At 46.4% G+C, this 12,900-nt stretch overlaps 1 protein-coding gene across 3 annotated transcripts in view; it reads right to left on the bottom strand.

The window, feature by feature from the left end:
• The window catches only part of PTP4A3 (protein tyrosine phosphatase 4A3), a 106,048-nt gene that overhangs the window by 23,734 nt on the left and 69,414 nt on the right, over positions 1–12,900 (bottom strand). The window contains exon 1 of one of the 3 annotated variants that reach the window (XM_075825682.1): positions 4,527–4,777. The exons of the other annotated variants lie outside the window; for them this stretch is intronic. The gene's annotated coding sequence lies outside the window, so the exon portion shown is untranslated. Of the gene's footprint in view, positions 1–4,526; positions 4,778–12,900 lie in introns of those variants that run through there. 3 annotated transcript variants of the gene reach the window in all.

Below are 12,900 nucleotides of genomic sequence, written 5' to 3'. Positions count from 1 at the left end.
TCAAGTTTAGAAAGCCCATTGTCATACCTCCTATTAGGGAATCCTGAGTTAATAGAGGGTGGGGGGGGGGGGGTCCTTTGTTCAGGGTCCTCATCTCTTGGGCAGAGGTTACATAGAGAATCTCTCTCTCTGGAGGACCTCTCCTCTATTACACAGACAACACATTGATATAAATTGACACTATGTAATACTAATTTCTCCTGTGGTGGCGCTGCAGGGAAACTGAACACTTACTGCCAGTTTTCCCCGCAGATCACAGCTGATCGCTGGGGGATCCAGCTAGGGGACACTTTGTGGTCAGCTTATTGTCAAAGGACAAGTAGGGAATATTCAAAGCGGAGAACCCCTTTAAGGTTCATACAGATCAGATGAAAGCCTCCCGAACCCAATGGTTTTGGTGGGACTGGACGACTAATGTGTATGGGGGCCTCCTGACACTCCCCCGATGGCAGATGTCAGGGGATAGAAGCATCGGCATGTTGGATTGAAACATACCCGAGATAAGCCACTGCCAGGGGCGTCCGCTCTTCCCATTGAGATGCTCAGCCGAGCCTGCGGCTATGGGGGCTTCGTTACGCTGACAGATGTAAAGTGTGTGGGCAGCTTTATACAGTTCTTATTGAAATGAAAGGGCCGCCCATGTAATGCATAGAGATCTAGGATCCTGCAAAGTGGGGGTTGCTCTAGATAGTGGGGGTGACTATACTGGATCACGCATTTTACTTCAAATTTTCCTGGTCCCCGCGGTCAGATCCTCAGCAAGATTCACTAGGACAAAGTGTGAAATTCCAACCGATCCCACCTTGGTCGCTCTTCTGACAGGCCAGGAACTCCACCTCCCCCACACCCTAAAATGTTCAGCCCAGGGGTGTTGGACACGGAGTAAAAACTGAAAGGTGTGGATAGACCCATAAGATAAGGAGCACAGACTTATGATACATCAGTGTGAATGTGCCCTATCCCACAAGGGGAAAGTAGGAATATATCCCAGTGTAAACCTAAATCTACCTACGACGAAAAGCTAAGCAGAGCCGCTAGGAGTAGACGTGGCGCGGCGCTCCCCTGGCACCAGTGAATTCTAGCGACCACTAATATGCCATCAATGTCGTCCGTGAGACGATCCCGGTTGTAGAATGAAAAGACTTTTGTAACTTTCTAATATACTTTGTGTTCCAATTTGTCCCCATGTGCAAATCCCCAGATGTGAGACGTAGTAGGCTGCACAGGTCTTCACTCTCTGGATGTAACAGCAATGTTTCTATTTGCTGACAGCAAACAGAGATCTTAAAAAAACGATGAGCACTTAAAGCAGATTAGATTAGAAAGTGGCCGAGCTCATTATACAGTGATTATGCCTTCATTATGTAAAGTAAAAAAAAAAACCTTCGAAGGGTGAAAATACACAACGTGGTCGAACCGCAAGCGGCAAATAGTGTATGGGCAGCCTTAACGCCCACCATGTATACACAGCGCTGGCAGCAGGCACTGGGTGGCAGAATACAAACCCTGCAGGTCACATAAGACCATTTCTTCTCCTATACAAGTCCTTAAAAAAAGCACTAAGCCTAAAACGCAGTAGCGGCTCATATATAGGTCACATATGGATGTAAAGGTCTCTGGAGATACGTGACAGGAGGGCAGGAAGGGGTCTGCAATGTCCAGCACGCACTGCAGAGAACTACAGTCAGCCTCTTCCCAGCCTGAAATGGCTGATACCAGTGAGCAATAGATTACATTTACCTGTCCTACAGTCAGCCTCTTCCCCATCTGAAGTAGCTGATAACAGGTAGCAATAGATTACATTTACCTGCACAGCGTCCCTTTATAAAGTCACAATTGAGAAATCGGAGCCAGATGTGTAACACAACGGTCAGCGGAGGGAGCGGCGGCTGAGAACGGGTGAGGGGCTTCTATAACGCAGCTTAGGGGAAGGGGTTTGCACTTTTCCAGCACAGCGAGGCTCAGACATTATATAACGGGCGGGTGAGTATACAGGGAGCGGAGGAGACGGCATGAGTCAGGTCTGTGTTATGTATACAGCGGCTAGAACAGATCTATAGTCCCCAATCAAGACAAAAGGCTTGAACAATACTACAAAAGTGTAATGATCGCGCCAAACGGAGGAGCCTGGAAGCCACTGGTGGAGGTAATATACCCCGGAGAGAAGAGGGGTGCACCATACAGAGGTAGATATAAACAGACATATACAGGGGTGCACTATACAGATAAACCGATAGATATACACACACACACATATATATATAGGGGTGCAGGATACATATGTATAGAGACATACAGGGGTGCATGATACTAAGGTATAAACAAACCCATATATATATATATATACACATACACATACACACACACACACACACACACATATTTATACACATACACACATATATATACACACACACACATATATATGGGTGCAGGATACAGATGTAGATATAAACAGTCATATATACATATATCGCTGCACAGGGAAGCGCCACAAAACCCTCTAATATGAACAAACAGCAGGACTTCTCATCACCCACAACACAGGGGTCCACAAGGTAACAAATACTTCCTTTCATGTGACCAGCGACACTACTCAAATACACAACAAGAACGACTCACGGCCGGTCATGACCCCGCTCCACCTGAGCGCAAACATGGAGGCTTCGTGGTTCTACGTATTCAACTCCTATACAAATACCAAAGTCCATGACACGTCCCCCTCCAACCGGAGCACAGGACCGAGAAGCTGAACATGTCAGCAGATACAATGTAACAAGTCCTCCTCAGTGCTACATCCAGTATATACAGACCAGCGGGGAGGACAGAGGACCGGTCATTATGTAAAAGATACAATGTAACAAGTCCTCCTCAGTGCTACATCCAGTATATATAGAAGTTGTATATACAGACCAGCGGGGAGGACAGAGGACCGGTCATTATGTAGCAGATACAATGTAACAAGTCCTCCTCAGTGCTACATCCAGTATATATAGAAGTTGTATATACAGACCAGCGGGGAGGACAGAGGACCGGTCATTATGTAGCAGATACAATGTAACAAGTCCTCCTCAGTGCTACATCCAGTATATATAGAAGTTGTATATACAGACCAGCGGGGAGGACAGAGGACCGGTTATTATGTAGCAGATACAATGTAACAAGTCCTCCTCAGTGCTACATCCAGTATATATAGAAGTTGTATATACAGACCAGCGGGGAGGACAGAGGACCGGTCATTATGTAGCAGATACAATGTAACAAGTCCTCCTCAGTGCTACATCCAGTATATATAGAAGTTGTATATACAGACCAGCGGGGAGGACAGAGGACCGGTCATTATGTAGTAGATACAATGTAACAAGTCCTCCTCAGTGCTACATCCAGTATATATAGAAGTTGTATATACAGACCTGGGACCGGCGGGGAGGACAGAGGACCGGTCATTATGTAGCAGATACAATGTAACAAGTCCTCCTCAGTGCTACATCCAGTATATATAGAAGTTGTATATACAGACCGGCGGGGAGGACAGAGGACCGGTCATTATGTAGCAGATACAATGTAACAAGTCCTCCTCAGTGCTACATCCAGTATATATAGAAGTTGTATATACAGACCGGCGGGGAGGACAGAGGACCGGTCATTATGTAACAGATACAATGTAACAAGTCCTCCTCAGTGCTACATCCAGTATATATAGAAGTTGTATATACAGACCGGCGGGGAGGACAGAGGACCGGTCATTATGTAGCAGATACAATGTAACAAGTCCTCCTCAGTGCTACATCCAGTATATATAGAAGTTGTATATACAGACCGGCGGGGAGGACAGAGGACCGGTCATTATGTAGCAGATACAATGTAACAAGTCCTCCTCAGTGCTACATCCAGTATATATAGAAGTTGTATATACAGACCAGCGGGGAGGACAGAGGACCGGTCATTATGTAGCAGATACAATGTAACAAGTCCTCCTCAGTGCTCCATCCAGTATATATAGAAGTTGTATATACAGACCGGCGGGGAGGACAGAGGACCGGTCATTATGTAGCAGATACAATGTAACAAGTCCTCCTCAGTGCTACATCCAGTATATATAGAAGTTGTATATACAGACCGGCGGGGAGGACAGAGGACCGGTCATTATGTAGCAGATACAATGTAACAAGTCCTCCTCAGTGCTACATCCAGTATATATAGAAGTTGTATATACAGACCGGCGGGGAGGACAGAGGACCGAGAAGCTGAACATGTCAGCAGATACAATGTAACAAGTCCTCCTCAGTGCTACATCCAGTATATATAGAAGTTGTATATACAGACCGGCGGGGAGGACAGAGGACCGGTCATTATGTAGTAAATACAATTTAACAAGTCCTCCTCAGTGCTACAGCCAGTATATATAGAAGTTGTATATACAGACCAGTGGGGAGGACAGAGGACCGGTCATTATGTAGCAGATACAATGTAACAAGTCCTCCTCAGTGCTACATCCAGTATATATAGAAGTTGTATATACAGACCTGGGACCGGCGGGGATGACGGAGAATCTCTGCTGGGAGACGCTGCTTGGCAGGCGGCGCGGCTGGATGTGCTGGGAATCGTCTTCAGCTCCGCACAGAACCGGTCGCAGCTGCCTGCTCGGAGCACATGATACTGAGCGCTGCCCGGCTCATGTCACACACCTCTAAGACTCTTACAGTAACTAATCCCTACACAAATACGCTTTTCTTCCTCCTCCTTTCTCAGGACTGAAGTGGTGGATCCAGGAATGGATGACTCAGGGGGGGGATCTGTTGACTTGTCCTCGCTATCAGATAGTCACACATTGGGTATGCAGGAATGCTGCTGCTCTATCTCCACTCTATTCATGGATAATGTGGAGGAAGAAAACACCGGGATCCGGGGAAGAGCCGCCGGGAGGGCACAGGCTCCAGAAATCTCCACAATCCGGTCATTTAAAGGGACACGACTCCTACAGCTTATCTTCTCTCCATGTACTGTGCAGGTGATGGCAATCTATTGCTCGCTGTGATCAGCCATTTGAGAACGAGGAGAGGCTAACTTTAGTAGGGGTGGATACAATTCATTGCTCCCTGTTATCAGCCATTTCAGGTTGGTTAGAAGCCGACTGTAAGTTCATTAATAGGATGAGTGCCCTGAAGCGCAGAACCCCCTTGTCCCCACACTCAGAACCCCTAAAAACAACAACATCCATACGTGTGACTGATCTAATAATGCAGAGGAGCGTCTGATCTGTTGTGGCCTTAAAGGGATTGTCCAGGATTAGAAAAACATGGCTGCTTTCTTCCAAAAATAGCGCCACACCTGTCCACAGTTTGCGTCTGGTATTGCAGATCAGCTCTATTCATTTCAACGGAGCGGCGCTGCAATACCACACACAACCTATGGGCAGGTGTGGCGCCCTTTCTAGGAGAAAGCAATTCTTTTTCTAAACCTGAACAATTCCTTTAAGGTTTATTGGTTTAAACATGTACGACTTCTGTAAGCGCTCCGGACCCCCCACCCCTAATGGTTCTGGGACTAAATAATGGAATAATTGCCGTAATATACGAATAATAATCCTACTAATTTAAGTAGTAGTCTCCAATGGGACACGACCGGTATACACAGCCCCTGGATTGTAAGTTCGCTGGTGTATGAGCTCGGGAAATATTTTTGATATTCAGGGATAAGGTTTGTCGCTGGCAGCGGTTTCATCTTTGGGCCTGACACATCCGTATACTTCTACCGCCAGCCTCGTGCTAATCGTGCCATTCAGAAACCTGCTGCCATGGTAACAGCCAGGCCGTATGGTGGGGGGTGTAATAGAAAAACCCTGCAAACACATTCAAGGTGTAAAATATGGCAATTGAAATGGGCAACGTGTAACCCACATCTCACACGCACGGGGCCGGAAATAATCACTGTACACCGAGGTCTGCCACCAACGCGGCCTGAGCTTTATAAAAATAATAAATCAGACTTTTTAAAGGGCCAAGCAACACAAAAAGGGGGCACAGGGGGCTGACACCAGCGAGAGAGTCATCTAGTGTCACACAAAGTGCCGATCTCAATGTGACTGCAACTTTCACACAATGCAAAGCAGTTACGCTCCAGTATTTATCCTTGAGTGCAACAAAAACAAACATCGTCCACGACCTCGGGCCGTAGATCAAAGAGAGAATTTAGCGTGTACGTCAGAAAAACTCCTGCCGTACACGTTACACGTGCCCATAGGGCTCCCTTAGCCCGACGAAGACCAAAAGACCTTTGGATGGAATAGTGTAATAGGCTGCGCTATTCCATTCTGAGGGTGTCTGCAAAAAAAAAAAAAAAATAATTATACTGCATGGTATATGTTTATTTCTTAAGATGTGAACCCGTGTGTGACAGATGCCACGTTTAGCTCAGGGAACTTCCCCCGGAGCTGGAGTACCCGGGAAGAGGTCGGCCCGGCGATTCAGCTCCGGGAGAAGCCCCTGATGTCGCTGTTCATATATGGACAGTGATGTCATGGGTTTTCATCTACAGATTCCCTGGCCAGAGCCTCGGTATCGCTCTGGTTGGGTCTCCGGGACTGGAGAGACCAATAACGTCCCTCTCCATATATGAACAGTGACGTCAGGGGCTTCTCCAGGGGCAGAATCCCTGGGCTAGTTCATTGCTGAAGATCTGTTCGGGGATTTTGGCATCTTAAAGCTCCCAATGTCACTGTTCATATATGAACAGTGATGTCAGGGGCTTGCCCGGGCACAGTGCATAAGGTACATATACAGTGGGGTATGTTAAAGAGGCTCTGTTACCAGATTTTGCAACCCCTATCTGCTATTGCAGCAGATCGGCGCTGCAATGTAGATTACAGTAACGTTTTTATTTTTAAAAAACGAGCATTTTTGGCCAAGTTATGACCATTTTTGTATTTATGCAAATGAGGCTTGCAAAAGTCCAAGTGGGCGTGTTTAAAAGTAAAAGTCCAAGTGGGCGTGTATTATGTGCCATGCCAGAAGCTGGGCGTTCTGAAGAGAAGTGGATGATACTTCTCGTCAGAACGCCCAGCTAGTAAAAGTAGTAAAAACGCCCCGATGTACGCACATAATACACGCCCACTTGGACTTTTACTTTTAAACACGCCCACTTGAACTTTTGCAAGCCTCATTTGCATAAATACAAAAATGGTCATAACTTGGCCAAAAATGCTCGTTTTTTAAAAATAAAAACGTTACTGTAATCTACATTGCAGCGCCGATCTGTTGCAATAGCAGATAGGGGCTGCAAAATCTGGTGACAGAGCCTCTTTAAAGTCTTCTGACAAAAGGTATACGAGAGCCCTCCTGACGTAAACTTCAGATGGAAGGCTGTAAACAGGATGTGAATAGGACCTTAGAGATAAGAGTAGGGAAGGAAAGGAGTTTGAACATGGCAGATCAGAGCACGGAGAGGGAAGAAAGCATCCATGTGTTCAGGAAGGGCAGATCACATAGGCTGTACTGTACCAGGGTGTAGATAGGAAGGAAAGAACACATATGGCAGTCTAAGGGGGGAGGGGAGAGCGTACACAGGCTGTGTAGCACCCATGCAGGGCGAGCTAGGGGTGAGATCACACACTTCAGCATCAGTGTCTATCAGCACAAGAGAGATGAGATCCCTCATGGGCTGTAGAAGGAGAAAGCAGTACAGGTATGAAGCTGTGCTGATACACGAGCTATTGAAGGCACACAACAGGTAACTCCGAGTTAAGAAGGGCTCTCTAATGCATTAGTCAGACTGGAGGGCGGCTACAAAGTGTCTCCCGGAAAGACTCGTACAGCCTTTTGAATTCAATGAATTGTGTAATACTTCATTTTTCCTATGGCGGCACTGCAGGGAAATGAAACACTTGTTGCAGGGTCTCCTGTGATTGTCTGGGGACCCTTCTAACAAAGGGACATTACCCAAAGTGAAGAAGCCCTTTAAGGAGGCAGCATGGTTGACAGTCATGTCCACGGACACATCTCATGTCCTGGACGCGGTGTATGAAACAGACACATTCCAAAAATAAATACAAAATAAAAGCCACAACAAAGATAAAGAGAAGCAAAGTCACATAACGAAAGAGTCCGGGAGAGAAGTCTCTACATGCACAGGGAGCACGGGACCAAGTTCAGCAAAGACTTCACTAGAGAAATCATCCCACAGCCCTCGGTGACAACAGTTTCTCGGTCGCCATGACAGCAGTAACCTTGTTATGATTTATGTAAAGTGGCAACTACTTAGTATCAAGTTGCAGAAGTGAAATCAAGGAAAACATAGGACGACATTACGGACTCAAATTACCGGAGTCGGCAAAAATCATTTAAGATTTGAAAAAACAATAAACAAAAAGGAAAACATACAAAATTTGAGAACATTCAAGGGATTATAAAACGTGTAAAAAAAAACAAAAACATCATCTCAAGCCATTAACATGTTCTCCGCTTTGGAAAATCCCTTTTGGTTAGATTAGTCCACCAGATAAGCGGATCACCGGGTGGCCCACTTAAGGGACCCCACATCAATCAGCCATAATCTGTGGAGCAACACGATCGTGTTTAATTTCCCTGCAGCGCCTCCACAGGTGATCTGAAGCATTACACAATTTCTAATGAAATCATTGGCTTTCTATGTAATGCCCGGACGTGTCGAGTCATCCAGAGCATCAGACGATATCCACTCTGGCTCAGAGGAGAGTCCTCAAATGAACTCAGAACTCTTAAACCCTAATAGGGTGTTTGGTGAGGAGTTTTCTAAGCCAGAGACCGCCTTTAAACATTACATATTAGATTATGCCCACCTTTCCGACCAATTTTTGTTCTTATTGCTTAGATTCGACCATAACAAAAAAAAATCCCCAAAAAATCGGTCTTGAATAAAAAATCTCCCCTACCCGTGTACACAGCTTCTACGCAGACCTGTGTGTCTCCATGGTTACAGACTACAAAACGGACCCACGTTCCATCAACAAAGTTTTAATTTTGGCATCAGCTGCTGGTAACGGGGTCGTCGGATTTAGAAATTTTCAAGTAGACCATTAGGAAATTGATAGAGAAAAAAAAAGTCCCGACACACAAATCAGGACCCTCGTCATTTACCCCTTTAACGACAGGGACAATTTTGGCCTTCAGAACCAAAGCAACTTCTTATTTCTCCTCTTAGCACCACGCTGCTCATAACTTTATTTCTTGTTTGAGGTAGCTGTAGAAGTCGGTTTTTTTGAGCGAAAAGTTGTACTTTATGTAGGTGCCGGTTCTTGGTACATATAGATTAGGGTTTCATTTATAGTTTTGGCAAAACTGCTGGGAAAATAGTTCTACTCCAGTTTTAATTTTTTTTATAGTATTGATCGCGGCATTCAGAGGGTTATTGGCGGAGTCATTAGAGTCATTAGAGTGGGATGGCGGCTGTGTTACAGCGGTTGCCCCGCTCCTGACTGCACGGGGCACTCTTGCCGAGACCGCATGCTCAGCAGGACTACTATGCCGACCCTTATGTGACAACGTCCTGCCGCTCATGATGAACATACTCGTCCAGCGTCGGCAACATGTTAACCAGAGGAAAGTGGATACAAAGCGTCGCTCGCTCTGAAGGACACGGCGTCTCTGCATCTTCCATGGACAACCCATTGATTTCATTGAGGACTATGTAACGCTTCACTTCACCTGTGGTGGCGCTGCAGTGGAATTGAACACTAGTTGTCTGGAGCGGTTTAGAGAGAGTGTCCCGCTTCGGAGACCCTACTAATAAAAGAAGATTGTTCAAAATGTACAAAACCTTCAATCCAAAAGAAAAAAAAAATCTGGCTGCTCTTTACGTCACTTTCGTAAAAATTGTCGTCGCAACCAAATAGAAACATCAGGACCAAACCGCGGCTGCTTTGGTAGTAGGGTAAGGTGGAGGGACAAAAGTTGCAGAGAATCTACGGGCAATAGTGACAACTAATATGGCGGCTGGAAATAATGAGCCCAAGTTCTGATTTAGGAAGATTTGGCGTCTTGTGAGATACACGGATTATTTTTCTGTCTCACGTATTAGACGGACCGGCTTCTACTGGAGCCTCAGCCAAATATAGGATCAGCCACCCAGCGTAACCTGAGCTCACATCACACGCACACCAGGTTACATGGGACTGACCTATATGTACTCCAGGAGGATACAGCACTTTTTACCTTATATGATCTGTTCCCAGGGCCCAGTGTATAATGCAGCCCCCCACCCACCGCTCCGTAACACAACTAGACATACAAGACACCAAAGTAAACTTTATTTTAGAACAAAGACGGAAATCCCCAGGAAATCCCATGATGAGGAATCCGTATGATACATCAACGCTCGATAATCGCGATGAGTATTTCCCTTAAGAAATAAAAAAAAAATTTGACCTGGAAATAAAACTTCCTGTTAGATGAAGCCTTAATACACTATCCAGCCATTTCCGCTTCATCGATATCCAGTGGATGCTGGTTTTCCCCACCAGTAAGGGACAGCTTACTGGGGGGGGGGTTAACTGACTGCCACATACAGTATGTCCACCAGGTCCTAAAGACACCAGTTTGCCCAAGGGATTCATCAAGAAAAATCTGCGGTCTACGGAAGAGCTGGAAAAATCCCAATAGCCAATGTAGAAAATTTTAGTTGGGGGTCAAACTTAGTTCTTTCCAGTGCGGTCTTTGGTCGCCACTAAAAAAAACTGGTCCCTGGAAACGTTTAACTGGCTCCTAAAATCTACCAAATACTGTTCATCCGGGATATACATGTCATGGGGCAGCTGATAAAAATGGATTCTGTGAGCTCCCTCTAGTGGTGGCAGCCAGAATTTTATAATTTGCTTATAGGGTGGGTGATTTGCAGCCCTGTAAAGATAGATTATAAAAATGAATCCATAATACAGAAGATCACACCAAAAATGGGAACGATGTTCAAATATGTACAACGAGGATCCTAAGACGTCCATTGATCGTTAGGCAAGTCCAACACAACATCCAGTCAGAGCATTAAAAACGTAGCTGCAACGGTGATAATAGGACCGTATGTCGGCACGCTGAACAGGACATGTATAAGAGGGGCGCCCCCTAATGGCCAAGCACTACGATGTCATTCCTTCCCCCTTAGGGGGCAGCATCACATGGGTATCGGTTTAGACGGCACGGGCGCCGGTGCTATATTTGGCAGTTAATCCGTCGTTTTCACAGTCCACGCAGTACAGCATGTAATTTAGGCTCAATAAAAAAATAAAATAATTGAAACCAAGAAAGCAGAACCCAACTGATGTGCAATGACCGCACCAGTGAGCTGGATCTGTACGCGACTGGGCTTACAATGACTGTGTGGTGGGTGCCAGCCGCGTGGGCAAGAATGTGGAGATCTAATCTGGTACAGTCTACTGGCTCCATAATACACCGTCTGCTGCCAACCAACCGGTCACGCCAGCCAATGCCAGCTAAACCAGAAAAATCACGAGAGTGTGTGTGTGTGTGCGTGTGCGTGCGTGCGTGCGTCACAGGGGTCCCATAGTTTAATGTAAGTAAAGCCTAATCCGTGTAGAATTGAAAGTTCTGAAACTTCTATAATACACACGGCTTGGTCACTTTATTAGAGTCCCGGCACCTTCAGGATTGGCGCTTCCCTTTATGGACATTAGACTTGTGACCCTGGACGCAGCGTAAAAACAAACGTGCACGTTTTCCGTGAATCAGTTTCAGTGCGAATCCACAAGAGTAAGGGAAAATCCAGCGATCTGAGTGACTTGGGACGAGGCCTGGTCATCGGTGCTTGACTAGCCGGGCCCGGCATTACAAAAACTGCCGACCCTGTGGGGTTCTCACGTGTAACGGTGTCGCGAGTATCCAGAGAACGGTGCGATCAAGAAAATTTCCAGCAAACGAGAATCCCGTGAACATCAACAACTAGTCACTAAAAGTGGTCAGAGGAGGAGGGGGAATCGTTGTGAGGAACAGGCGGCGCACAGTCAAGAAAACGGCAGCCGAACACAACGCTGGTGCCACAACCAACGTCTCCAAACGCACAACTCGCCGCTCCTCAGCACGGACGGCTATACCAGCAGACGACCAGCTCCAGCGCCATTGCTGTCTAGGGGAAACAAAGACGAGACTGCGGGGGGCAAAAGAGCGCGAAAATGATATCACTGAGCAGTGGAGAACCATCGCCTGGTCAGATGATCCAGATTTCTGCGGCCCCGCGCTGATGGGAGGGTCAGAATTTGGCGCGGGCAGCATGAGACGATGAACCCGTCCTGTCAGGTGTGAACAGTCCCGGCTGGTGGAGGTGAAGTCATGGCGGGGGATGTTTTCTTGGCGCCCCGGCTCCTGATACCGCTGGATGAACAGTAGGATTTACCTAAACATTGTGGCGACCAAGTTCATCCCGTCATGGCGGCCGTTTATACTGCGGCAGAAAACACTTTACTGCGAGGAGCGATCCTGTCCACGTGGCCAATATCCCTGCAGAGCGATGGGGGAATCTACGCCACCAGGAATTGCTGCAGGTCCGAAGGCCAAAGGAGGTCCGACACGTTACTAGACGGGGGTCTCTGATAAAATGGCCATTCATTGTAGTTTGCATTTCAATTCCTCACCATTTCCATGTTGTCAGTGAATGGAATCATCCTGGTTTACACCCAGAGGCTGAAAACCCATGCTGACCTTTTATTACTCACAGCAGAGGGTTTGTTACAATTGTATCTTTTCTAGAAAATCATCTGTGAGCTCAATACATCAGCAGCACAAATCTTTCGACTGAAAGTTTGCTACAATGTATCAGTGCAGGCAAAACGTAATAAGCTGGAGTCCACACTGTTTAGCTCACACAGGATTGCATGGACTGGACACATTGAAGCAAACGCTAAGCTCTTATGCTGTTGAT

Source organism: Rhinoderma darwinii, chromosome 5 (assembly GCF_050947455.1).
Source record: "Rhinoderma darwinii isolate aRhiDar2 chromosome 5, aRhiDar2.hap1, whole genome shotgun sequence".
NCBI classification, from domain to species: domain Eukaryota; kingdom Metazoa; phylum Chordata; class Amphibia; order Anura; family Rhinodermatidae; genus Rhinoderma; species Rhinoderma darwinii.
This window is presented reverse-complemented; position numbering and strand designations above follow the sequence as displayed.